The following is a 26,090-nucleotide window of genomic DNA, read 5'->3' as shown; positions in this document are numbered from 1 at the left end:
AATGTCCCCACTGGATAAGACGTGTTAGGGGGTGCCGCTCTCTAATTAGGGAAGACATAATTAGGGCACGCAGGCTTTCTTCCCCACTCAAAAGACAGACTGCATTGAGCTTACACTCAGTAGGAAGGATCTTGTTGAAAATCTTTTTTGCCCTTGAGTTCCGAACCTGCTCCCCTGATTCATCACTTATCCAGTTTAGACAGCACCTGCCGAGTAGCCAGCCCAGACAGTCCATCGGACAGATGCAGACAATCCCGATGGGTAGTTCCACATTGGAGAACATTGACTGACTAGGAGGCACGCTCAAAACAAACGAAGGATACATGGGAGATGCAGTAAATAACAGGGGTAGTCCATCTACCATTTATCTCCCTAGTACAGATGCTGGTGGGCTTGCTGGGCACCCAGGAACAATAAATATGCCTCCACTTCCAATGGAGAGCCGTTGAGTCGAGTCTCAGGTCTCCTGGGAACCCAACAGACGCATTGCAATCTTGCCATAGCTCCCAGTGGGGTACGCTACTATCGTGGAACATAGCAGGGATGGGTTCAAAGCTATCTTCCCCAGAGTGGCATGCTTTTATTGAATGCTATGATATTTGCCTCTTTCAAGAAACATGGCTCATGGCTCCACAACATTGTGTAGGCTATCTAAATTATTTCATTCCAGCTGAGAGAGGAGCAAAAGGTCACCCCTCAGGGGTACTGGCTAACTGGGTGCGACAAGAACTAGGCATAGTCATTGAGGAGCTCCTGAATAAGTATAATGATATTCAGGCGTTACGATTGAAACTGGGCCCTATGGAGAATGTAGATATCTACAATGTATATGCGAGGGGCACCAGTGGGAGGAAGTCGGAAGTTTTAGCGGCTCTCGACGGACCTCCTTGATATATACTCAGTAGACACCAATGTCATTATTGCGGGTGATTTTAATTCCATGTTTGAGCCCTTTGATAATCAGGAAAGTTTCCTCACAGAGGAAGAAGATGCGCAGTGGGGTGTACCAAAGTTGGAGCTTGCACCCATGAAAAACTGGACGGACGTAGCTATACAAATGGATTTCATTTGTATAGGAAAGGGTTTCCGGGCTGCAAATGGTAGGACTCCACTAGACAGACTAGGGGCAAATCACTTTAATAATTGATCTAGTGCCAGTCGTATAGATTTTATACTAATTTGTTTGAAACTATGGCACACCCTCAATGACCTGGTTTTTAAGGATCGGCAGGAGAGTGACCACAACCCCCTGTGTGCAACCTTGAGATTATGGCCAGAAAAGACATCCTCACAGAACGGGTGCGAATTGCATTCTTGTGATGTTGTTCCCGCCAATGACATGAGGCGCCTAAAATGGACAAGGATAGCAGAAAAGCTTGAATTTATAGCTAATATTTCCAAGGACGTTGATTATGCTATAACGGAGTTAGAGTCCACCACAGCAACTATTGAGGCACTTGAGCTCACTACCCAGACTCCTAACAAATGTTTTACCCATTTGCGCACATATTTTTATAACCGATGCAAGCACAACAAAACCATAAATAAGAAAGCCAGTTCCTGGTTCAATAAGGAATGTAGACAGGCGAGAGAATCACTAGGGGATGCAATTAAAAAGGGGGAGCCTGCTACAGTACGAGTAGCCAGACAGGTATATAAGAGTGCACAGAAAAAGCTCAAACAATCCTGGGACGAGAATAGATGGCAGGACCTTAAGGAGGCTTGTTCCTTGAGTGAAAGTAAATCTTTCTGGAATATAGTAAAGTGGGATAGAGGAGGCCAGCCGAAACACCCTCATAACCATGTAACTCAGGAATATTGGGTCAAACACTTTAAACCCCAGTATGCTCGTAGTCCCATTAAGCCAAATCAGGAGGAACCTATCTTCATGCTGTACCAAGAAGAGGCCTTTAATAGTACTAACGTCAACGCAGCACTTGGATCTGTAGTAGGAGGCAGGGCGCTTGGCCCAGATGGCATACCTGCAGATATGTTCCTATATGATAAAACAAGGTGGAGTAGGTACATCTTACTGCTGCTTAACTTTGTTGCCAAAGGAGCCCCTATACCCGATTTGTGGAAAGGGGCAGAAATTATCCCAGTTTATAAAAAGGAAGAAAAATCCCAGCCAGGCAATTACAGGCCCATTAGCCTGATAGACTCCCTACAAAAGATAATGGGGAGACTAATTCTCAACAAGATCCAGGAGTGGGTTTTTGAGAACTGTATTCTATCCCCCCCTTCAGGCAAGCTTTCGGGCATTTACTAGCACCTTGCTGCATTGGAAGACAGTGGTCCTGGGCAAAGGCAGCTTATGCTGCCTTTGTCGACTTAAAAGTCAGCATTTGATCTCATCCCGCGTTCTAAACTATGGGTGATCTTGCATGAAATGGGGATGCCACCAGAGCTCCTCATACTAGTCATGAGATTGCACGAGGAGAACTACGCCAAAATTCAATGGGGCTCCCAGGGCATGGTTACTAGCTCTTTGCCTGTAGAGAGAGGTGTACGACAGGACTGTGTGATGGCACCTACCGGAATAGTAAATTATATGGAAGAGGAGAGTACTGACGCCCCGTCACTTGCAGGCGAAAAAATACCTATTTTAATGTTTGCGGATGACACATTGATCATCTCAAAGACCCCGAGCGGTCTTCAGCGGGCCCTGATAATTTTTGAAGAGTTTTGTTCTGCTCGCGGTCTGGAAGTCGGTGTCAAAAACAATATTTATGTCTTTTAACCCACAGAGAGCTTTTAAAAGTAGCATACTAATGAATAATCGTCCACTGGAACAAGTAAAAGCGTTTACCTACCTGGGGGTCAATATCCAAAGGGATCTAAAATGGAAGCAGCAAATTGACCTGGCTACACTAAAGCATCGGCAATTGTCGGGAGTGTTACACCTCACTGACCAAGCCAATTAGCCTGGTGCTCCAGGTATACAATATAGAGGTGGTTAATTCAGCACTTTACGGAGCAGAGCTATGGGGGTATGAGAACCTGTCTAAACTTACTATTGCAGAAAATAGGTTCTTGCGTAATATTACTAATCTCCCCCAAAGCACTCCAGTGTGTCCCCTACTTTAAGATCTAGGAAGAAAGCCTTTGGCTGAGGGTGCAAAACTACGCCCTCTATTATACTGGCGTAGACTATGGACTACACGAGAATTGGAACATTATGCCGCAGGCTTCATAGATATAATAAGGGCGGATACCTTTCACAAAATCAGATGAGTAAGAGAAATTAGAGATGCCCTAATAAGCATAGGCATAAAGTCATAATGGGAAGAACCAGACAGCTTGCTTTCCTTCGAAAAAGATTCTGAAAGAAAAATACTGGGAGATGATTATGCACAAAACACTAAGAACCAGTGACCCTTCATCACTTACAGGAATCTTTTTGGAAGCTAAGCTGATCCCGAGCCTAGAGCCGTATTGGGATAGAATAACTAAACCAAATGATAGAAAGTTATTTTTCCAGTTTAGGGTGGGCTCATTGCCCACTAGGGCGTTTACAGCTAGGTGGGCTAAAACATGTGATAACAAGTGTCCTATATGCCAGACCAGGGTTACTCACAGTACGGCCCGGCAAGCCTTCCTTGGCGGCCCGCGGACCTTCCAGACATCGTACCGGTGTACGAGCGAGGAAGAATGGAGTTCAGGCAGGCAAGAGCCCTATTAAGCACTCGAAGACGGAGGGCTGCTCTGGTTGGCTGAAGCTCCCGTCCCACGTTCGAAAATAGCCCACAGTGTGCAACGATTGGCTACTCAACCGGAGGCTGCAGGCTGTCTCTCCAATGAGCTGTGGAGAAAAGGGAACCCTCCGGTTGGATGATGTACGTTGGAGCCGAAGCCCGCGCTTCGGTCAGCCGTTGTCTCCGTGTCTACCAATTCATTTGTACTCAAACAAACCACTCGCCCCCGGTCAACTGGGCGAGGAGCCCAGGATGTCATAAGTGTACCGCCCTTGGTCACCCTGGAATACGCCGCCGTTAACTGCGCTCGATTTCACGTTCACATCGAAAGCTTTATGCAAACACCATTTCGAGTCTGCCCGGATACAGTGAAAGCACCAAGGCACACGTTATCTCACATTTATTATAAACTGAGGTCTAACTCCCAGACCCCCTTCTTTCTTTGGGAGAGAGAGGGAGAGGGATACAGCATACATGCCAACATTTCAGAAGAACAAAGTGGGAGATTTTAAAAAAATCGGGAGAATGGGACCTTCAATCGGGTTTCTGTCATGTATGGACTTTGGAAGTGTGCTGCTGCAGGATCGGACATTTGAAAGCAAATTTACGTGTTTTTTTTTTATCACCTTTCAGAAGCATTGAGCGCAATGGCAGGCAGAGAAAGAGGGGGACGCAAGAGTTGTGCACTGGCCTGGCAGGTTGCGGTCAGTGCATACACCCCCCCTCCCTCCCCCGTCAGCCCGGGCTGAAACAGCTTCCGGGCACACACACAGCCCCCCCCCCCCACCCAGTACTTCACAGGTGTTTAAAAGACTATTCGGTTGTTAATGGGGCTTTGTTGGTTTTTCACCCCTTCTAGAGCCCCTGCATCGCCATTCTGACTATTGCTGGAAGAATTAGCAGTTACACATTACCAAGCCCTGTCAGCTGAAACCCCGAGGAATCGGGTTTTTGCTTGCAGGAATCGGGAGGCGGGAGACTAGCCTTCAAATCGGTAGTCTCACGCCTGAATCGGGAGTGTTGACATGTATGATACAGAGAGGGGGAGACAGAGAGGGGGGGAGACAGAGAGGGGGGGAGACAGAGAGGGGGGGAGACAGAGAGGGGGGAGACAGAGAGGGGGGGGGGGGGGGGGGGAGACAGAGAGGGGGGGAAGACAGAGAGGGGGGGGAGACAGAGAGGGGGGGGAGACAGAGAGGGGGGGGGAGACAGAGAGGGGGGGAGACAGAGAGGGGGGGAGACAGAGAGGGGGGGAGACAGAGAGGGGGGGGAGACAGAGAGGGGGGGGAGACAGAGAGGGGGGGGAGACAGAGAGGGGGGGGAGACAGAGAGGGGGGGGAGACAGAGAGGGGGGGGAGACAGAGAGGGGGGGGAGACAGAGAGGGGGGGGAGACAGAGAGGGGGGGGAGACAGAGAGGGGGGGGAGACAGAGAGGGGGGGGAGACAGAGAGGGGGGGAGACAGAGAGGGGGGGAGACAGAGAGGGGGGGGAGACAGAGAGGGGGGGAGACAGAGAGGGGGGGAGACAGAGAGGGGGGGAGACAGAGAGGGGGGGAGACAGAGAGGGGGGGAGACAGAGAGGGGGGAGACAGAGAGGGGGGAGACAGAGAGGGGGGGAGACAGAGAGGGGGGGAGACAGAGAGGGGGGGAGACAGAGAGGGGGGGAGACAGAGAGGGGGGGACAGAGAGGGGGGGGACAGAGAGGGGGGAGACAGAGAGGGGGGAGACAGAGGGAGACGGAGAGGGAGGGTGAGAGAGGGAGGGAGACGGAGGGAGACAGAGGGAGACAGAGGGGGGAGGGAGACAGAGGGAGGAGGCAGACGGAGAGAGACAGAGAGGGAGAGAGACGGATAGAAGGAGAGAGGGAGGGAGACGGAGGAGGGAGGGAGACGGAGGAGGGAGGGAGACGGAGGAGAGAGGGAGAGAGAGAGATGTGTATGCCGGGTCCGGTGGCTCAGTGGACGAAGGCGTCCACTGCAGGGACCTGTGTTCCACCTCATGGTCACAGTTTTTTTTTGTTACTCTAGCCCCGCCCCCTCCCCCAATGACCCCGCCCCCAAGGTGCGGCCCTCGGCCACAAACCACACTGTAAATTTGGCCCCCAAGAGAAAGTTTGTGAGTACCCCTGTGCCAGACCCATGTTGAATCGATGGCACATATGTTGTTTGTTTGTCCAGCCTATGACACTCCTTGTCGTGTTTTGCTGGGGCCAATTTGTAAATCACTAGGCACCAGAAGGAGTTGGAAGAATTTTACGTACCAACACTTCAACTCCCATTATCACAGCAGTAGCAAGATTTCTAGGTTGGTCCTGGGCCATAAGGTCACATAAGGGCCTTGTGCTCTAGGGGAGTTCGGAAGGCTTTGATCGCTAGATGAACAACTTGCAGCTCTAGGTGATTGATATGGAGATTTTTGTGTTTGGAATTCCGTGGTCCCTGAATAGTAAGGTTGTGGAGATGTGCTCCCATCCTGTTAGGGAGGCATCTGTTATAATTATCTGGGGAACTGGGCCTTGAAACTGCTGCCCTTGGATAGATTTTGTGGATTACACAATTGCAGAGAGTGATATGTGCCCCTGTTTAGCAACACTAGATCGTGTAGTAGACCCAGTGACTGAGTTCATTGTTGGGAGAGACACTGTTGTAGAGGTCTCGTATTTAGTCTGGCATGTGGGACTATGTAAATACAAGATGCCATCATGCCCAGAAGACTGAGAAATATTTTGGCTGAAAATTGAGTTCCTGATTGAATTAATGTTAGTATGTTGCGTATTCGGTCAGCATTTGGGGATGCTAAAGCTACATTTGGGTTGAGCATGGCCCTTAGAAACGCTGGAGTAGTAGCTGGCTGTAGATAAAAATTTTTGTAGGTTGATGGCAAACCCTAGTGGATGTAGAAAATCTAGGGTCTTTTGAGTGTTTTGTTTGAAAAGTGTGAATGTGTTTGCTTTGATTAGCCAGTCATCTAGATAAGGAAAGACATTAATGTTTTCTCTGCACAGATGTGCTGCCACAACATTTTGTGAATATTCTTGGTGCTGTAGTGATCCCAAAGGGAAGAACTTTGAACTGATATGATTTTCCCTGAAATATAAATCTGAGGTATTTTCTGTGTGCAGGATGAATTGGTATGTGGAAATAGGCGTCCTTTAGATCTAAGGTTGCCATGAAGTCTTGTTTTTGTAGTAAAGGGATGAGATCTTGGAGTGACCATGTGGAAATGTTCTGATATTATGTAATGATTTAGTGGTCTGAGGTCTAGAATGGGCCTGAGTAATCCATCTTTTTGGGGAATAAGGAAGTTAAGTGAATATACCCGTGTACTAGATTTGGAACTTATTCATAGAAAGTACGACCACACGTTGGCCGTGGCCACCAAGGGAATCTGCGGTGACCTTGCTCAGACTCCAGAAGTGACTACGTCAAATACACTCAAATACACCATAATTACTATCCACGTAATTCAACTGCACGCCATGCCACATAACACCACAACACAAATTCTTGCAAATATTGCATTACTAAATGTGTACGTTTTATCTGGTTTTTCACATTATTACCACATAAATACACCCCCACATAAATCCACTCTAGGCCACATAACAATACACATAAATACACTCCACACCATGCCACATAATTTCACTCAAAATCCCATTGTTCCATGACACTATTCAACTCCACACAAATCTATTCCACACCACATAATTCAATAACAAACCACATTATTCCCCTCTACAATGCAATTCCACTACACACCACATATATACAATTTAGAACACAATAAAACATCATACCACACAATTCAACAGCACACCATGTAATTCAACTCCACTACATATCACTCCACAACACAACATACAATTCCACAACACAAAATACAATTACACATAATTACACTCCATAACACAATCCCACTGCAATTAATTCCAGTAACTCACTATCACATAATTGCTATCCACATATTTCCAGAGCACGCCATGCCACATAATTCCACTACACAAATTAACACCACACAATTCCATGCCATACAAATCCACAACTAATCAATCAAATCCAACACACATAATTCCACTCCACTCCACATACATAAACTCCATAACACATAGGTAAAAGACACTGCCAATATCTCTAACATAAACCAATACGAGACCCATTACATCTCCAATGCTTTTTTCACTTTGGGATTGGTGTTGCTCTGGTGGGACTGGAAGCCTGAGAGGTGGTTTGTATAGATTGAGGCAGTAGTGGTACTAAATATAAAGCACTGCTAGACAAACCTCCCATTAATTATCTAGCCAATATGTTTGTCACCCTTCAAACATACGCAGTACCAAAGAGGGGTAGGGCTATGAATTGGCATTTGGTTAGACGCCAAGTAGATTGCTGTTTAGCTGTGGAAAGAGCCTCCACCATTTGCTACAAGTTACATGCTTGCTTGCTAGGTCCGACATGTTCCATAGGCCTTTAGCAGACATCATACAGACTCCGCCATTCCACTAAACTGGGTAACACCTGCTCCACTTTAGGTGGAAAGTTTACCTATCCCCCCCCCCATTCTAAATTTGACATAAAAGTAGACATGAAGAAGCGTCATAATAGTATTTTGAGGCTATTCCTTGTGCAACAACCAACCCAATTTCCTTTGTACAGGGGTGCATTTACAGGGCTCAGCACTATGGAGATGCTTCCAGCTGGAAGCCACTCTGGTGCTGTCACCTTCTCCATTAGGGGTCTTCCAGTCGATCGCTGAAGAGAGAACTAAGCATTAATAAGGGAGATCTCCCCTTTGTTCACATCCCCCTTTTTTGTCTTGCCCTTTCTTTGGTGCTCATCCACTCCTGCACCACTTCTCCCTTCGAATGTTCATGTTATCTGGTGTGCAAGGGACAGAGTGAGGACGACTGTGTTTACCAATTTCTGGGCTCTTAAATAAAAAGAATCCTCTATGGGAGATGGGAAGGAAACATGAGTTTTCTGTCCTGCCTGGCTATGCCAACAGCTGTTTCCCTAGTCAACTGTCTCACCTCTACCACAAGCTATAACTAACAAAGTGCAGGTGGGCATCTGCATATCAGATGTACATCTGTCAGAGCGCTTAAAACAGCAGTCAGGTACACCCCAGGTCTATAATGGAGTCAGCATGGACTTGTGGATGTTTATGTTGAGCCCAAAAAATAAAGTAGATTTAGTTTTTTGAAAATGTTGCCGTGCTTTCTGAAAGAATGATGCTTTTGATTGCCAGTCATCCAAGTAGTGAGGTGTGCAGTTACTATCACAATGTGTTTCCTAAAAGCGTGTGCTGCCAATAGGCAACTGACTATAGGATAATATTAATGTGCATTTACCCCTGAGAAACAAAGCAAGTTGTTTTCCCCAAGAAGAATAAGTTACTTACCTTCAGTAACACCTTATCTGGTAGGGACTAGATCTAGACACATATTCCTTACATTAGAATTATCCTCAGGCGCCAGACTGGGTCTGTAAAGTTTTCTACAGTGGTACTTCTGCGCGTCGGTTGAGAGTGTCAAGCGACTACCTGTTCTTGATACTACCCCTCCTTACATCTGGCTATGTTTCTCCAGCAGCGGCTGCATGGGCCAGTCCTGTATTGGATAACATGGATGTGGATGGGCAGAGTGCGGCTGGTTCTTCCTACTTCCTCTATATGCGCTGCCCCACAACCCACCTGGGTCCTATGTAGCTCTGGCACAATCATGCATGGTTGCCAGTTTGTCTTTCGGCTGGAAGGCAGTTGCCTGCAGCCCTGAATTCGGGGATTGGGTAAGCTTAATAGACAGGGCCACCCAATATTGATCACTTTCACTAGTACTAATAAATATATCTGCAAGTTATGAGCTAGGCAAGCATTAACTACTGCTACTGTTTTCTAGACCAGAGGAGTGACTGGGCAAACAGTTGGCTTCACTCCCTATACAATGCCACCACTTAACTGTCTGACCTTGAAAATGCAGTGCATGAACTCTCCTAGGAAATATAGGATATGAACGCTTTCCTTAGGTGGAGAGGGTGCACACATAGTAGCACTCCATGAGATCCACTTGACAAAAGTGGAGGGGCTAAATCTCCAAAAGAGATGGCATGATCAGGGTTAGGTTATTCTGCCTATGTCAGAGGTGTTTCAATTTGGATTCGAACCTCTGTTCTTTTTGGTCTTGGCTCTAGACGGCGTTCATGCGCGGTCTCCAAAATAGACCTGTTGTATGTACTTTAGTGGCTTCAGGCCGCTCATATGCTTGCTATATCGTTGTCCTCCCATTCTATATCCCCATTTGTCCATGAAATGCATTTATCATGCCTCTTCCTCCGTTTACTCCTCCCAGAGAGCAGGGACTAAGAAGACAATCTCTCCACTACTGTCATTTTATCACCAATTTAAGGACTTTTTTTTCATCGTTTACCAGCTCTCCTAAGCTAGTGTTTTAATTTGCTGCAAGCACAGTTTATTTATTATTTTTTCTAATTAATTATCCTGTCCCACTTTACAGCTGCTCAGTCCATTACTAGCTGCGCATGGGGAAGGGCGGGGCACTGGGTCACGGCGGTGGTGTGGTTTTGCCGTGGGAGTGTCACACAATTACAACAACTTTGGCTGCTATCCCATACCACAACACTGGAAACCACTCTCTCTGGTACCCATGAGCAGGGAAGGGCTCCAGCTAACAGAGGACAAAGGCAGAGCTACCATCCTGGTACACAGCACCAGTCCTGCCTCCCTCTTTATAAAGTTTTCACACACAAGCCTAGAGGGTTCTTACTAGCAAAGAGAGCTTCTAGCTGCCATCTCCTTATTAACTCGTTTTACTTTGATCCCTGTAGTATCCATGTTTCCTATTCATGTTAATGTATGCCATTTTCCATCACATGCTCAGCCAGTGGAACATTACAGTGATGATGTATTTTGGAATGTTGGTACTCTGAAGAAATGCTACAGTTGAGATGGGGCTGAGCAGCTAGCTGGATGCTCCTGGTGGGGCTCATCTACATATCTACAATAAATCATCCTGAACTACATCAACCTGTGTGGACTTGATTACTACAATTTTATGGTGACAATTTGGAGACTTACCCTCTTTCTACATGCTCAACAAAAGAAGTCAATGTTCTAGAAGTCAAGATTTTCAAAAGAAGCAACAAGAAACTACAAACTACGATTGGAACAAGAACTCTGGCACCCTGAGCCCCACCAGTGACCACTACACCGGTCGCCCCCAACCTGCGCGTGCCAGATCCCACTTCACACAAGCCTGGTGAGCTATGTAATGCTTGTGCTTGACTGCCACGTTTTATTCTATCTTGAACGTGCGTGGACTCTGCCTTGCTTCCTCACCTCGATGTGTTTCCTGTGTGTCAACTAGTGAGAGAAGTGAAAGGCTCGCACTCCAGCCTCTGGAGGACTGCATTCGATTGGGTGTCCGTGTTTCTGTGTCTCATTGGAGCAACATGCGTGAGCAGTTCATGCACTTCGTGTCAGGAGTGCTCACATGCCCCTGTTGTGTTAAGATATACCAGCGAGGTTTGTGTGTTCTTATGCATCACCAGTGTCCATTACAGCGAACAGTCCCAGCCCGAGCGTGCTGTACTCTGGGTCAGGAGGCCACATCCACTAGAATGGTGCCTTCAAGGAAAGTAAGCCTTTTGATTTTGAAATTCTATATGTGGACTCACACTGCACGGACGCTGCACACATTGTGATTTACATGGACATTTGACCTGCACTTAGCCGGTCTACATTATGATGTGTGCGCTAGAAGGGAGGTGCCTGCATATTTCTACGTGTTTCTTAGCGTTTACAAGATGTTTCGTATCTGCACTGGAACAGTGATCCCTACACACTGAGACCTGCACAGAAACTGACCCATTAAATTCCAATGCACAAGGTCAGCTGTGGACATTTTAACATCCTTTTGAATCCATAGGATTCAAAATGAAACCGGTTTGGTGGAGGCCACTTGGTGAAGGATCGCCTCCCAGTCATCCACCTCAAATGTGCTGGTGCGAACTTGTGTGGGTAAGACTATTTTTGTCTTTATTATTGTCCCTAGTTGCCCTCTGGACATTTGAATAATCAACCGTTCTCCCGTGATTTAAAAAAAAAAATCAGCACGTGTCCATAATAGCAGGCGCAACCTTATCTGCATCTGCTGGCCGTGATGTCCTCCCCGAGGTTCACTCTGACGACACATTGGTTCTTCGCCATGCCTCGTCGTTCTCTACACAGTTTGGAACTGCTGAGGGACGTCTTGTTGCAGTAACGCACCGTGAGCCTCCCGATGCGGCATCTCCTGCGTGCCACCATTTTTGGTTTGGCAGTTCTTTATCCGAAACTGAGCCTTGTTGCCTTCTCCTGAGTCAAGTACTTTGGATCACATCCTGCCAACCACGTTGGTTTTTTTTCTCAATAAAGCTTTATAGTACTCTGTGAAAAACTGAGTACATCTACGTATCCAAGTAGACGGCGCCGATATTTCTCTTTTTCAGGTACTTTTTTACTTGGGCATCGCGTGCATGTCTATGACAAGATGCATGCACACTGTTGCGGGACAGTTTCGTATTTACCAGAGTTGAGCATGGTTCAGTGAACTGTTTTCGATGGCATATTCGCTCACAACAGGTTTGCTGCGTCTTGATTGGTTACAGTCAAGCTAAAAGCAAACGTCAAGGGAGAATCTTTTGCCTGTTTTGGTGTTTTGGTCAAAGTAATGTACATCACCTGTTTGGGTTTTGGGTGATGCCAAGGTACAACTCAGATGTGGAGTCTTTCACTTGGGTGGTTACTTGTTTTTCAGATTTCTACAGTTATTGATTTTGATGCATTGCTCGTCTACAGAGCTTATTTTTCTTATGGTTATTGTGGAGTGGTGTGGCTCACTGGTTCGAGGCGGCAGACCCGTAAGCAGAGGACGGCCCGGGACCAGGGTTCGATTACCGACGCGGCAGGGTCGTGGACCAGGGTCAGCGGGCTCGATAATTCTCGCCTCGGTGCCTACTCCAGTCAGGGACCACACTCGGCAACTCTGGGCATTAGCTTGCCTCATCTTCACAACGGCCCCCCCAGACCGCCGGGGATGCTTGGTCGCACCTTAGAGATACCCATTAGGGACCATCTCTCAGGGTGAGCCAGGACGGGTTCCCCAGCGGTCGAAGCGCGGAGATACTCCTCCGGGAGTCGATTCTAGCGCTATATAAACCCACAATTAAGTTAAATTGCAATCTTGAAAGTGTTTGCATTGTTTAGAGGTTAAGTGCAGAAATTATACATCTACAGCACATGTTTTACTGTTCCCACAGTTTAGGTTTCTTGCACAAGGATGGTCCCGGACTTTTTGGGTGGCCGTTCCAGGTCATTTGTTTCAGGGGCAGGATTTTGTGTTTTAGTCCCTCTTTCCACACTTCTACAGGTCTCCGCCCTTTTTCCACACTTCTACATTTTTACATTGTTTTTATTCCCTACTCTGGGATGAACATTGTGTGTACATGGACCCTAGGTACACACCGTCAAGAGTCCATTTTTTCTGTTTTCATGTTTGCTATCTGGATTTTTTTTTGGTCTTCCCTACAATGGGATCGCAATGGGTTTCAGTCCCATTTGCTAGCAATGGGTCAAAGTCCCATCTGCTCACTATACACTTGCCTTCATGGGCTACTTACGGTTCCCAGGGCATCTATGCGTAGGTGTCAGTCCTATTGCATTAGTTAACCATCTCTATCTTTAGGGACTGGTTATGGGTTCCTACCCATTTGCATTTGTTATATTTTTCTAACCTCCTTTTCGTCTTAAGGTAGGTCAGTGGTTTCTGCCACATGTTCTCTTACTTGGGTTGTATGGGTTTTAGTCCCATTATTACATTGCACGTTGACTTCTACATGAGGTTGTCTTTACAAGGGCTATTATTTTATGAGTTTTAGTCCCATTCGTTATAGTTTTGACCCCTTTTCCTTGCGATAGGGGGTTGGTTTTGGGTTTTAGTCCTCCCATTCTCCCTTACTCATCTACATATCTACAATAAATCATCCTGAACTACATCAACCTGTGTGGACTGGATTACTACAAGGCCATTAAAAAGCAGGGATTTTTACACCAGCCCCAGAACCATTACACTTAACTTGAAGTGTGAAGCTTTTTTTTTTCACCATATGTCTCTGCTTTCTGCAATTAAGAGGGTGAAGTCGTAGGTTTTGTAAACAGGGAACCATGGGTGCAGCTTCGAGGCAAAGAAAGCCAAAAATTAAAAGACAAAGATATTGCGGTCTGGGTTTTTAAGAAAGTTGCAGTAATTTTTGATCCTACAATTTGCACTGTGTACGTGCACATATCCTTTTCTTTCGTGCAATTCTGAAGTCCTCAAAATTTGATGGAAAACAGCACTGCAAGGAGCCGACCCAAGGATGTGTTAACATCAACAAAGTGAATAAAAACTACTTATTTTTATAAACCTCCTTATAACATATATTGACAACCCTTCTAACGCAATGATATCAGGACTGTATGTCAATGATAAAAGCCATGAAGTGTGTTGCGGCTTTGAGAAAAACGGCAGTATTTGTGACTGGTCAGTGCAGCAAGAAAGCCCATAAGATTGGGGCAGAGTCAGTCATATGGCAGGCGACTGTGCCCCAGCTCTGCTTACCTTTAAGAGGCCTAGGACAGATAAGAATTCTTCAGATTTCACTAGCGCCCTGAAAGAGCCGGAAATGACTGAATGTGCCCGGCCCTGGATCCTCAGGCTTTCTCCAAATTCCCTTAAAGCCATACTATATGAGTGACCGACTAACCCAGCACTACTGGCCTCATAGAGACCCTTTCTACTGACTTTTCTCCTAATACCATAAACTTCCCGTACAGATTGACTCAGCCCGCCCTATTACAGAAGTACTTTTCTACCAGACCTTTCCCAATTTCACAACTATATCAGACTCTAGCATTTGATTTACTACTCCCAGTTCCTCCTGCGCCGACACAGTCATGCAGTGCTCCCAAGACCCCCAGATCCTTGCTTGACCAAGCAACCCATACAAGATGGCAGGTGTGACTACATATTTCCAAGCCCTGCTGCTTAGCTGACAAATATCCCACAGAACTTGTGATACCTTCATTCACTCCCGACTTCTTTATCAACAGCATAGTGCTGGTTAGAAATGGTAAAACCATAACGCCATCAGAAAATTAAAAACTTCAAGTCCCAGAATACAAAGTGATGTTGGCTAAAATGTCCGGATTTGTTAAAGTTGTGGAGTTCCTCTGCAGCTCTGTCTGCTAGCCTTGTCTGTACAGAACACAGCACAATCCATCATAATGTTTACATGTGCACTTAGGTTTCTTTTGCACTGTTGGTGGCCCTTGGTTGCAAGGGTCTCCATGCAGGGACGCAGCTGCCACTGGTGCAGCAGCTACAGTGGCACCAAAGCCTGGAGCCCAGAGGGCCCCCTTGAACCCTAATACGCGCTATATTTACTACCTCAACTAAAGTCACATTGGCCATTTTCTTTGCTTGCATCCGGGTCCATAGGATCCTTGCTCTTCTTGACGCCATGTTCGAGTCACGAGACTTTGCTTCTACAGATCACCATGTGAAACGAGCCATTATAGTTTCTAGAATGCAATACATTATTAGAGGAAACCACAGGACTGGATAACGTTTGACATGAGTCATCGGGTAAACTTATTCTGGTTTTAAGGAATACAGCTCTTTAAAAACACCAGGAGTGGATTAGACAGTCCTAATTTGGTACTGAGAGACATTATGCAACACTCTTCTCCACTGTACCACATTCCGTTCCACTCTGCATCACACCAGTCTACGACACTGCTCCACTCTAAGCCATTGCACTCTACGCCACCCCACTAACTCTATGCAACTCCATTCTACAACACTCTACGGCACGGCACTCCATGCTACGCCAGTCTATGCCACTGTACTCTAGGACACTTCACTCCTCGCCATTCCATGCCACTCGCCTTCACACCACTAATTTTTAGCCATACTGACCTGAACCCACCCTGGTAAACAACACCGATTAAAATACATTGGCAATGCCAATAACCCTCACACAGACAAGACCTATTGGCGTTGCCAATGCTCGTTTTCTTTTCTTAGAGTCGAACTGGATAGGCAGGTATGTTTTTGTTGAAGGCGTTTTAGATGGGATGCCAGTTTTGTCAAAAAATATTTATTCTCATAATGCAGACATACCTCCACTTTTCGATGAACTCTCGTCCATATTACTGAAATGCTCACATTTATATTAGGTTATTGGTGGAGACTTCAACAGTGTACTAGATACTCAACTACCTAGATCCTACTCGCCACTCCCTTGCACCCTTACAATCTACATGGCAGAGAAGCTTGTTCAATAGGCGTCTCATTGGTCGTTAGTTGACATTTGGAGTGTCATTTTTACAAACAAAACAGGAATACTCCTTTTACTCACCCCCAAATGACCTTCATGTTTGGTTAGATCAGTGTCTCTGCCCAGTCACACTCCAACTCCTAAATACAGGACTTGCCTTAGTCAAGAGCACACTAAATATTCGAATCCACTATTTGCACCACCATAACCACTGCCAAGTGGCCAGAACAAGATAAAAACTGAACATAATAAAAGAGTCAAGTAAAATAGAAAGAAAATCCCATTTTCTTGAGAAGTGCTTTTTCAAGGAATTGATCACACATGATATGCAATGTTTTATCACCCTCTAGTATTAAAAAAAATACATAAATCAAAATGCTAGTTGACAATCTATAACTTAAAGTGCCTCTTCAGTCACTGATAAGTTTAGGCACCTAGTAAGTCAACATACATACAACTGTCACTCATACTTGTACTCATCCATCCATTCATCCACCCACTGTCTCATTCTTGCATTCACTACCATACCCATCAACAATAATAAAAATTTTAAAAAAAATCAACAAAAGCATGCAAGTTAAAATAAAAGTGGAAAATACGGCACCACTTAAACTTGGCACACCTAGGCTTGCAAAACAAAACAAAAAAAATGAATAGAACTGGGCGGCACTCTTGCAATACTATTGTACATACTGTATCACTGTTCTGAAGTCCCAACAGAGCTGCCACATTTGAATGCAACACATCTGTCATTTTGGAGAGAAAAGCAACAATGCCAATGCACAATAGCATTCCATTGCCACACAAACATCACACTGGGTAGCCATTTTCGAATGCTGAAGTGTACAGTGTATCACTGTCGTCCTGATCCGATTCATGGTAGCCATAAAAATTCTTCTGAACAGGATTCATACATTGGAACGTAAGACAGCGATACACTATGACAATAACATTCCACAACAGGTGCCAAGTTTAGAAACAGTGGACTTCCTGTATGCAGCACACCAAAGATAAACTCTGCGGGAAGCGAGCGTCCCTCTCGGACTGGGGAGCTGCAAACACAAGGAGGGAGAAGAAAAGCAATAAAAGGGGACCTAAGGAAACAAAAAATAGAAAACTATAGGACTGGCCACCAGCGAAGATACTGAAGAACACTCATTTTTAGACTGAGTGAATGTGCACATGTGCTCAGGGAAAACTCTGTTACTCGCAGAGCAATAGAGCAGTGCCAGACATGGGCTGACACACTGCCACATCCATAATGTTGTCATGGGGAGGAGAATGCAAATGACACTTGAACAGACAGAATAGGACTGACCGAAAAACGGATCCTCTGTGTATATATGTTGAACTTTCATGTCTTTTTTTAACAAGGGTCTAGAAGACAACTACACCTGCCTGGCCCTCCTGGGAGGGTCTAGCAAAGAGTACCACTGTCCAAATCTTCTAACCCCTAGGGCCTTGCCAAAGGAAGTAACCAACACCAAATGTCTTGCTTACTAGAGTAATCTGCGAGATTGCATGAAATAAAAGGAGTAGTTTCTTTTCTGTAACTCCAGTTCTGTAGTAGGGGTATCTCTGTGATAGTCATAATCTAGTGAATAGTCCCGCCCATGTGCGCGGACCCCGGAGCAATAAAAATAATCTCTTAAGGTGTCAAATCATGCAGACCTGCATCCACATTTAAGAGAGAATTTAATTTAAAGACAGATAATGCAGCCTATACCCACAGGCTACACTGTCCAGTACTTCAACTAGAATTCCACCAAAATCCACAACAGCACTGCCTGTCCAGCTTTTCTCCACACAGGAAAAAACCCTGCCTCTACCAGCAAAAGCCTCTGGAATGATAGAGAGGAAGGAATGGACAGACAAGCCCCATAGGCTGCCATTATGTGGCTGAGAACAGGATACTGTGCCTTTAAGAAAACTTTCCAGATTTCCAGAACCTTCCCAGTATCCCAGAATGCACAGCAGGTCCCTTCTACCTTCAGTTCTTTTTGAAGGCGTAGCACGCCAGACCTGTAGCATTCCTCACATGAAGAATAATCTCTCCACCGGGGAGGAGGGCGGGCGCTTATGACTATCACAGAGATACCCCTACTACAGAACTGGAGTTACAGAAAAGAAACTACTCCTTCTGTAGTAGGGGATCTCTGTGTATAGTCATAATCTAGTGAATAGAATGGCAAGCCCATCCCCATACAACAACGGCGGTGGAGAAGAAACAAGACAATACCACTACTGTGCGAACAGATTTCGCAGCGAAGCCTGCCCAACCTGAGCATCTGCCCTGGCATCCGTGTCCAGACAGTAATGCGCAGCAAAGGTATGGACCGACTTCCAAGTGGCCGCCCTGCATATTTCTGCAATCGGAACATTACGCAGCAAAGCCGTCGTGGCAGCTTTGCCCCTGGTGGAATGAGCCTTAGGTTTACCCCCTAAGGTCTTATTAGCCTTTTGAAAACAGAATTGTATGCAGGACACAATCCACCGAGAAATGGACTGCTTAGAGGTCGCGAGACCGGTCCTGACTGATCCATAATCAACAAACAATTGGTCTGACCTACGAATATCCTTGGTCGTATCCAGATAAAATTTCAACACCCTTCGAACATCCAGGGAATGGAGAGCCCTTTCCGCTGGCGACGAGGGATTCTGAAAGAACGTAGGTAAAGTTATGGTCTGATTGACATGAAAGTCAGAGATAACCTTAGGAAGAAACTTAGGGTGTGTACGCATCACAACCTTAGCAGCATGAAATACAGTATAAGGTTCTTGACAACGTAATGCCTGAAGTTCACTCACCCTGCGGGCCGATGTAATGGCCACTAGGAACGCCGCCTTCCAGGATAGATGCTGCAATGAAGCCTTGTGAATGGGTTCAAAAGGCTCCTACCTCAGTCTGGACAGCACCACATTCAAGTCCCAGGAAGGCGAGGGAAGTCTGACGGGAGGAAACACTTTCTTCAAGCCTTCCAAACAATCCTTGACCACAGGGATCTGAAAGAAGGAAGTCTGTGAAGGGCATGTCCTGTAAACAGTCAAAAGCAGCCAGATGAACCTTAATGGAATGGAAATTAAGGCCAGACTGCGCCAGATGTAAAAGGTATGGAAGGATGACATCTTCCTTACATGTTGTCGGATCAAAGTTCTTGGACTTACACCAGATACAGAACCTCTTCCACTTGTAAGCATAGGATGTCCTAGTGGAAGGTCGTTTAGACTCCTTCAGTATGTCCATACAATCGTCTGGTAGATTCAGATGGCCATATTGCACTATTTCAGGAGCCATGCCGCCAAACTCAAAGACGAGAGGTTGGGGTGCACCATCCGCCCCCCGAACTTCGTGAGAAGGTCCGGCCTGCACGGCAACCGCATGTGAGGAAGGAGAGACTGGTGAAGAAGGTCCGTGAACCACCACTGCCTGGGCCACTCCGGGGCGATCAGGATCATCCGCGCCCTGGACTGGGACAGCTTGATGAGCACCGCCGGAATCAGGGGAATGGGTGGAAAAGCGTACAGAAAGCTATTCGACCAATCGATCCATAGCGCATTCCCCAGCGTCCCCCGCTGGTAGTACCTGGATGCGAAGTCTCGGCATTTGCTGTTTTCGGCGGTGGCGAACAGATCTACGTCTGGAGTCCCCCACCTTGCGAAGACTTCTCCTAGTACTTCGTTGTTTATGACCCCTTCGTGGTTTTCCTGAATCAGCCTGCTCAAGGCGTCCGCCTGAGCATTCCGCACCCCTGGCAGATGCGTGGCCGTAATCGTCAGTCCTCTGGCCAGCAGCCAGCGCCAGATCGCCTGCGCCTCCTGCGACAGAGTACGCGATCTCGACCCCCCCGCTTGTTGAGGTAATACATAGTGGTTGTATTGTCCGTCCGTATCAGCAGCGAGTTGTCTGGAAAGACGGCAGGAAGGCCTTCAGTGCCAGGAAGACAGCTCTGAGTTCCAGGAAATTGATGTGGTACGTCGACTCCAACGGGGACCACGTTCCCTGAATCTGCTAGTCCCCGGAATGCGCTCCCCAGCCTTGGAGAGACGCATCCGTCACCACATTTTTCGTGGGAATGACCTTGTGGCAGGGAACCCCCTGAGGAGGTTTTCCACTGAACACCACCACTTCAGAGACTGAAGAGCATGTAGCGACAGCCGTATCTTGTCGTCCCAAGAAACCTGTCCTCTGATCCCACTGATCCTCCAAGCCCTCCAGCAGTGGCCTCATGTGCAGCCATGTGTGAGGAAGATACATGACGCCATCGATCCCAGCAGCGAAGACACCTTCCTCACTGTTGTCGATGGAACGGTCATAAGGGCCTGAGTCTTCCGAAGGAGTGACACTCGTCCCTCCTCCGAAGGAGACACGCTTACTGACAGCGTAGAGATGGAGGCCCCCACTTACTGGACACGTCGATGTGCAACCCCAGCTTGTTCAAGAGAACGCACGTCTTCTGGAAGTGCGCTTGTGCTTCCGAGAAGGAGTTTGCCTTGATCAACCAATCGTCAGAGGCGAGACCGGCCCCACCGTTGGGGAGGGCATGATTATGAGAACTCGAGCCTTCCGAAGGATCGAAGAGTGTCTCCCCTCCGAAGGACACACAGTTGTTGAGCCAAGACAGACCTCGTGAGGTTGGTGCGGCGGCCCAAACGAAGTAAGAGAGAGAAAGTCCGAGTGAAATGCAGGCGCGCTACCTGAAAGTAGCTGCCTTGATCAACCAGTCGTCCAGAAACGGATAGACAAAGACACTGTTACTCTCATATGCGCAGCCACTACGTCCTTGCGTATGGAACATTCCGAGGTGTTTGCTTCAGGCCGAAAGGAGGCACAACGCAATGATAATGGTCGTTGCCCACTGTGAAAAGCAGGAACTCGCGATAATTTCCCCGCCAGGGGTACGTGAGAATCTGTGGCCTCCAGAACTAATGCGCATAGTACGTCTTCCTGATGAAGTTGAGGGGAAATCTAATGCAGGGACCTCCACCGGAATTTATTACTCTTTGACCCCACGAGTTGGCTTGTCGCCCGCCGAACACGGGTCCAAACTCGGTCATGTCTCCCTTGCACACTAGAAGGAACAGCGAGTACCATCCCATTCCATTCCGTCCCCGAGGAGCCGATCCTATCTACCTTTACTGGAAGAGGGTGGTGGCCTCCTTCTACAACTCGCGCATCTAGCGCGATTGAGTTGGAGGGGCTGGAGGAGAACTGGAAGAGTCGCACGACATTCAGCACCTGAATGATTCAATGGCGGCCCGAGACCGCAGAAACAAAATCTGGGAGGCATAACGCCGCTGGAGAGGGCAGGCGGCCTTAAGCCGTTCTCCATGCCCCTCCCCACCTACAGCCTTCAAAGCCTCTGCCTCGGCCTTCATGCGGGCCACCTCGCTATCCGCATGGGAGCACAAGAGTTGCGGCAGAGAGCGGGAGATTAGAAACACCCTGCTGTGCCGCAGGCTTCAGAGATGTCAGACAAAGACAAGTATGTCGCCGTAGAACAAAACCATGGCGACGCCCAGGTTTCACCTGAAGCGAAATATCCGCTGCAGAGCCTAAAAAGATATCCCATCATGCCCTCTAGACTATCCCGGTCTCTGGGCAGGAGATCCACCCTTTGGGGAAGGACCTCACACAGGGATTTAGCACAACGGCCCAGCAAGAGGTTTCATCTGTAGAGTCTTACGCATCACTGATGTCAACTATACAGGCCGCTCCGAAGCCAGAATCCACTGGCCGGTGACCGCATACGAAATTTCCTTTACTGGAAGTCAAGAACCACACACCAGTGAACAACCCGCTAAGGGGGAAATTCGTAAGAGCAGGAGAGCCCCTCTCCCTACTCACGTAAGATGCATCCCTGGCATGCCTGACCCGAGACCTTCCATAACGGTGACGACGGGATCTTATGGAAGACAGCGGAGTCCATGGGACCGATGCCGGCTGAGGAGCCACAGGCCCCTCGGAGAATGGGAGATGAGCCGGAGAGAATTCTGCGGCATCCCCGTGGTATCACCCGTGGGGGTGGAGCAGGAGGCGACCTAGATGGTGAGCCGGTACGCAGACACTCCCAACTAAGCGAAGGGACCAAAGTCCCTCGCTTCTGAGCGGACCACGTATAAGTAGCCCCCGACTTCGAAGGGTTCCTCTGCGTCCAACCCCAGCTCAGCGTCGAGAGTCGACGTTGCCGGGAAAACGAAGTCCCCGCCTATGATGATAGGCTCCCTACGGAGCGAGGTCCAGAACGGGACCTCCCCATGACATCACCATCACTGCGACGTCACCACCACAGCGGTGTCGACCCTCACTCCACTGCGCCTCGACGCCGAGCATCGCCTCGACGTCAAGCATCGCCTCGACGTCAAGCATCGCCTCGACGTCAAGCATCGCCTCGACGTCAAGCATCGCCTCGACGTCAAGCATCGCCTCGACGTCAAGCATCGCCTCGACGCCAAGCATCGCCTCGACGCCAAGCATCGCCTCGACGCCAAGCATCACCTCGACGCCAAGCATCGCCAAGCATCGCCTCGACGCCAAGCATCGCCTCGACGCCAAGCATCACTGCGCCTCGACGTCAAGCCTCGACGCGAAGCGTCGCATCGACGTCCAGCGTCGCGTCGACGTCAAGCGTCGCGTCGACGTCAAGCGTCGCGTCGACGTCAAGCACCGCCGTCGACGTCAAGCACCGCCGTCGACGTCAAGCACCGCCGTCGACGTCAAGCACCGCCGTCGACGTCAAGCACCGCCGTCGACGTCAAGCACCGCCGTCGACGTCAAGCATCGGCGTCGACGTCAAGCATCGGCGTCGACGTCAAGCATCGGCGTCGACGTCAAGCATCGGCGTCGACGTCAAGCATCGGCGTCGACGTCAAGCATCGGCGTCAAGCATCGGCGTCGACGTCAAGCATCGCCGTCGACGTCAAGCATCGCCGTCGACGTCAAGCATCGCCGTCGACGTCAAGCATCGCCGTCGACGTCAAGCCTCGGCGTCGCCGTCAAGCCTCGGCGTCGCCGTCGACGTCAACGTCAAGCATTGGCGTCAACGTCAAGCATCGGCGTCGACGTCAAGCATCGGCGCCACCGTCAAGCATCGGCGTCGACGTCAAGCATCGGCGTCGACGTCAAGCATCGCCGTCGACGTCAAGCATCGCCGTCGACGTCAAGCATCGCCGTCGACGTCAAGCATCGCCGTCGACGTCAAGCGTCGCCGTCGACGTCAAGCGTCGCCGTCGTCAAGCGTCGCCGTCGACGTCAAGCGTCGCCGTCGACGTCAAGCGTCGACGTCTCATAGCATCGACGTCTCATAGCATCGACGTCTCATAGCATCGACGTCGACGTCATGAGTCGACGTCATGAGTCGACGTCATGAGTCGACGCCAAGCCCTCGACGTCAAGCCCTCGACGTCAAGCCCTCGACGTCAAGCCCTCGACGTCAAGCCCTCGACGTCAAGCCCTCGACGTCAAGCCCTCGACGTCAAGCCCTCGACGTCAAGCCCTCCTTGACCTGGGCTTTTTCTTGGGGCGACGGAGAGCCTTCGGTGTCATACCTGCTCTCGACGTCACCGTCCTCGATGCTGACCACAGCATGGGACGTGGTAGAGGAGCTACCCTCTCCTTACCCAGAGGCTGAAGAAGATGCCTAGACAGGTGTCAAGACATAAGACACAGGCAAGCACAGACGACAAACTCTGTGAGCTTCAGCTGTGCCCTTTATCTCCTACCGCAGTCAAAGCCCTTGTATAGAGACAAGACAACTGCAGAAATTCTGCTAAAAAACCACAGCAGAATGTAGAAAAAGGCCAAAGACGTCGAGTGAAACTTCAAAATCCAGAAAAAAATCACTAAAAATGAATAAAAGCTCAAAAAATGAAGAGCTAATGCTCCAGGGTCCTGCTAGCAGGAGCCGGAAAAAAGAACTGAAGGTAGAAGGGACCTGCTGTGCATTCTGGGATACTGGGAAGGTTCTGGAAATCTGGAAAGTTTTCTTAAAGGCACAGTATCCTGTTCTCAGCCACATAATGGCAGCCTATGGGGCTTGTCTGTCCATTCCTTCCTCTCTATCATTCCAGAGGCTTTTGCTGGTAGAGGCAGGGTTTTTTCCTGTGTGGAGAAAAGCTGGACAGGCAGTGCTGTTGTGGATTTTGGTGGAATTCTAGTTGAAGTACTGGACAGTGTAGCCTGTGGGTATAGGCTGCATTATCTGTCTTTAAATTAAATTCTCTCTTAAAGGTGGATGCAGGTCTGCATGATTTGACACCTTAAGAGATTATTTTTATTGCTCCGGGGTCCGCGCACATGGGCGGGACTATTCACTAGATTATGACTATACACAGAGATCCCCTACTACAGAACAGTGGTATACAGACATTAACACAGTGTAATATCCAGGCATTAACACAAAGCACTAATATCAAACCAGCTTTAAAGGCCTAATGGCTTTAACACACAATTATCACGATAAGTCAGTCCTAACCCTGTACAATTGGTTTATCCAATAACAGATTCAGGCCTACTGTACTCCCATAAGCTTCTCCACCAGGCAACTATCTGAATACAGTCTTAAAATTACCAATATAAATAAGCGCATCTGCTACAGTTAAAGCGGACGCGCTACATTTTAAATATATACATTAGTTAAACCAGATGGCCTGCAAGGATGTTGTGGGTGGACTAGGGAAGATCATTAAAGAAAAAAGTGCTTACCAACTGAAATGAAGGGGACTGTGTAAGGGCACAAGTAAAAGATCCAGTCCTCATGGGAGGTAACAAACGGCGACTAGGCGGTAACAGGGAGGGACTAACAAACCTCATAATCGATCGGAAGCCAGCATTTACCAAGGACAATGACACCAGCCAATGAAAAATATGGGAGGAGAGTGGTTGAGGCTTCCACAGCATACTCTACTCCAGCATGCCTCGCAGAGCGAGCAGTGCATGGAAGCTGGCGCTAGGCTCGACCTAAAAAGTGACATCAGAATCTGTGTTCGCACTGCACTCTAGAAAATGTTTTTTCCACTAATGCCACATCAACAACATAAATGATTATGAATTTTAAAACACCATTTTTATTTTCAGGACGTCACATGAAAGTGGTTGGAGGAAACATTGCTCCCCAATGGCCCCATGCCATATGTGACACATTCAGCCAGGCCAGGGGCCCTATTATGTAAAAGGCGCACTTTCCTTGTTTGCGCGGTACACCTTAAAACAATCATGGAAATTGTGCCCCATTACATGGATTGCACTGCCCCCAGGGCAGCCGGGAACTCGCACTGCCCTGGGGGCAGCGCTTAATGGTGAAAAAATGAGCAGCTATTTTTTAGTCGCTCTGTTTTCACTGTGCAGGCGACAACCTGCCTTCACTTTTAAAGGGGATTAGAGATCCCGTTTTAGGCAGGTGCAGTCAGTCACTGCACCCGCCTGAAAGGGGATGTCTAGGGGGGTCCATGGGACCCCCTTTACCCCCTCCACTGGGTTGCAATCAAGTGGTGCACTGACAGAGCACCACCTTTTAGGGGGCGCACTGTCGAAGCGCCTCCTGGCAGCTTCTCGGCCTCTTCACGCATTTCTAAAATACAGCACGGGAGCAGAAGCAAAGGGATTTCCTCATTTACATGGGGCCACGCCCCCATGCAAAAGAAGGAACATTTTCTGAAGATAGCTCTTGCGCTTTATGTGTGCCATCGCTATTGGTATTATAGAAGGGATCGCACAAGCGTCTGCAGTCCCTTCTGTAATACCACATGCCCATTGTGCCCCTGACGCACTTACATAATACGGCACCGGATGCTGTATCTGCCATCAGTCCACTGGTTAGAAAAAAAATCTGGCCTGGCAAAGAATGTCAAATAGGCTACGCAGTCACTTGGCAGATGTAACAGGAGAAAAGCTTTGAAGAGGACACTTCATTTTCAGATCAGACACATGGATTATAATTACAGAGGGCCAGCTTAAGCCATTTACAATATCTTGTATCTCACTACTCACTAACCGTAAACTCAGATGCCACATAGACCATCTCCTC

At 48.0% G+C, this 26,090-nt stretch overlaps 1 protein-coding gene across 1 annotated transcript in view; it reads right to left on the bottom strand.

Annotated features, from left to right (window-relative positions):
- The window catches only part of PPP3R1 (protein phosphatase 3 regulatory subunit B, alpha), a 194,049-nt gene that overhangs the window by 73,135 nt on the left and 94,824 nt on the right, over positions 1-26,090 (bottom strand).

This window comes from Triturus cristatus, chromosome 6 (assembly GCF_964204655.1).
Source record: "Triturus cristatus chromosome 6, aTriCri1.1, whole genome shotgun sequence".
Taxonomy (NCBI): domain Eukaryota; kingdom Metazoa; phylum Chordata; class Amphibia; order Caudata; family Salamandridae; genus Triturus; species Triturus cristatus.
Note: the sequence above shows the minus strand (reverse complement) of the source record. Positions and strands in the feature narration are given on the sequence as shown.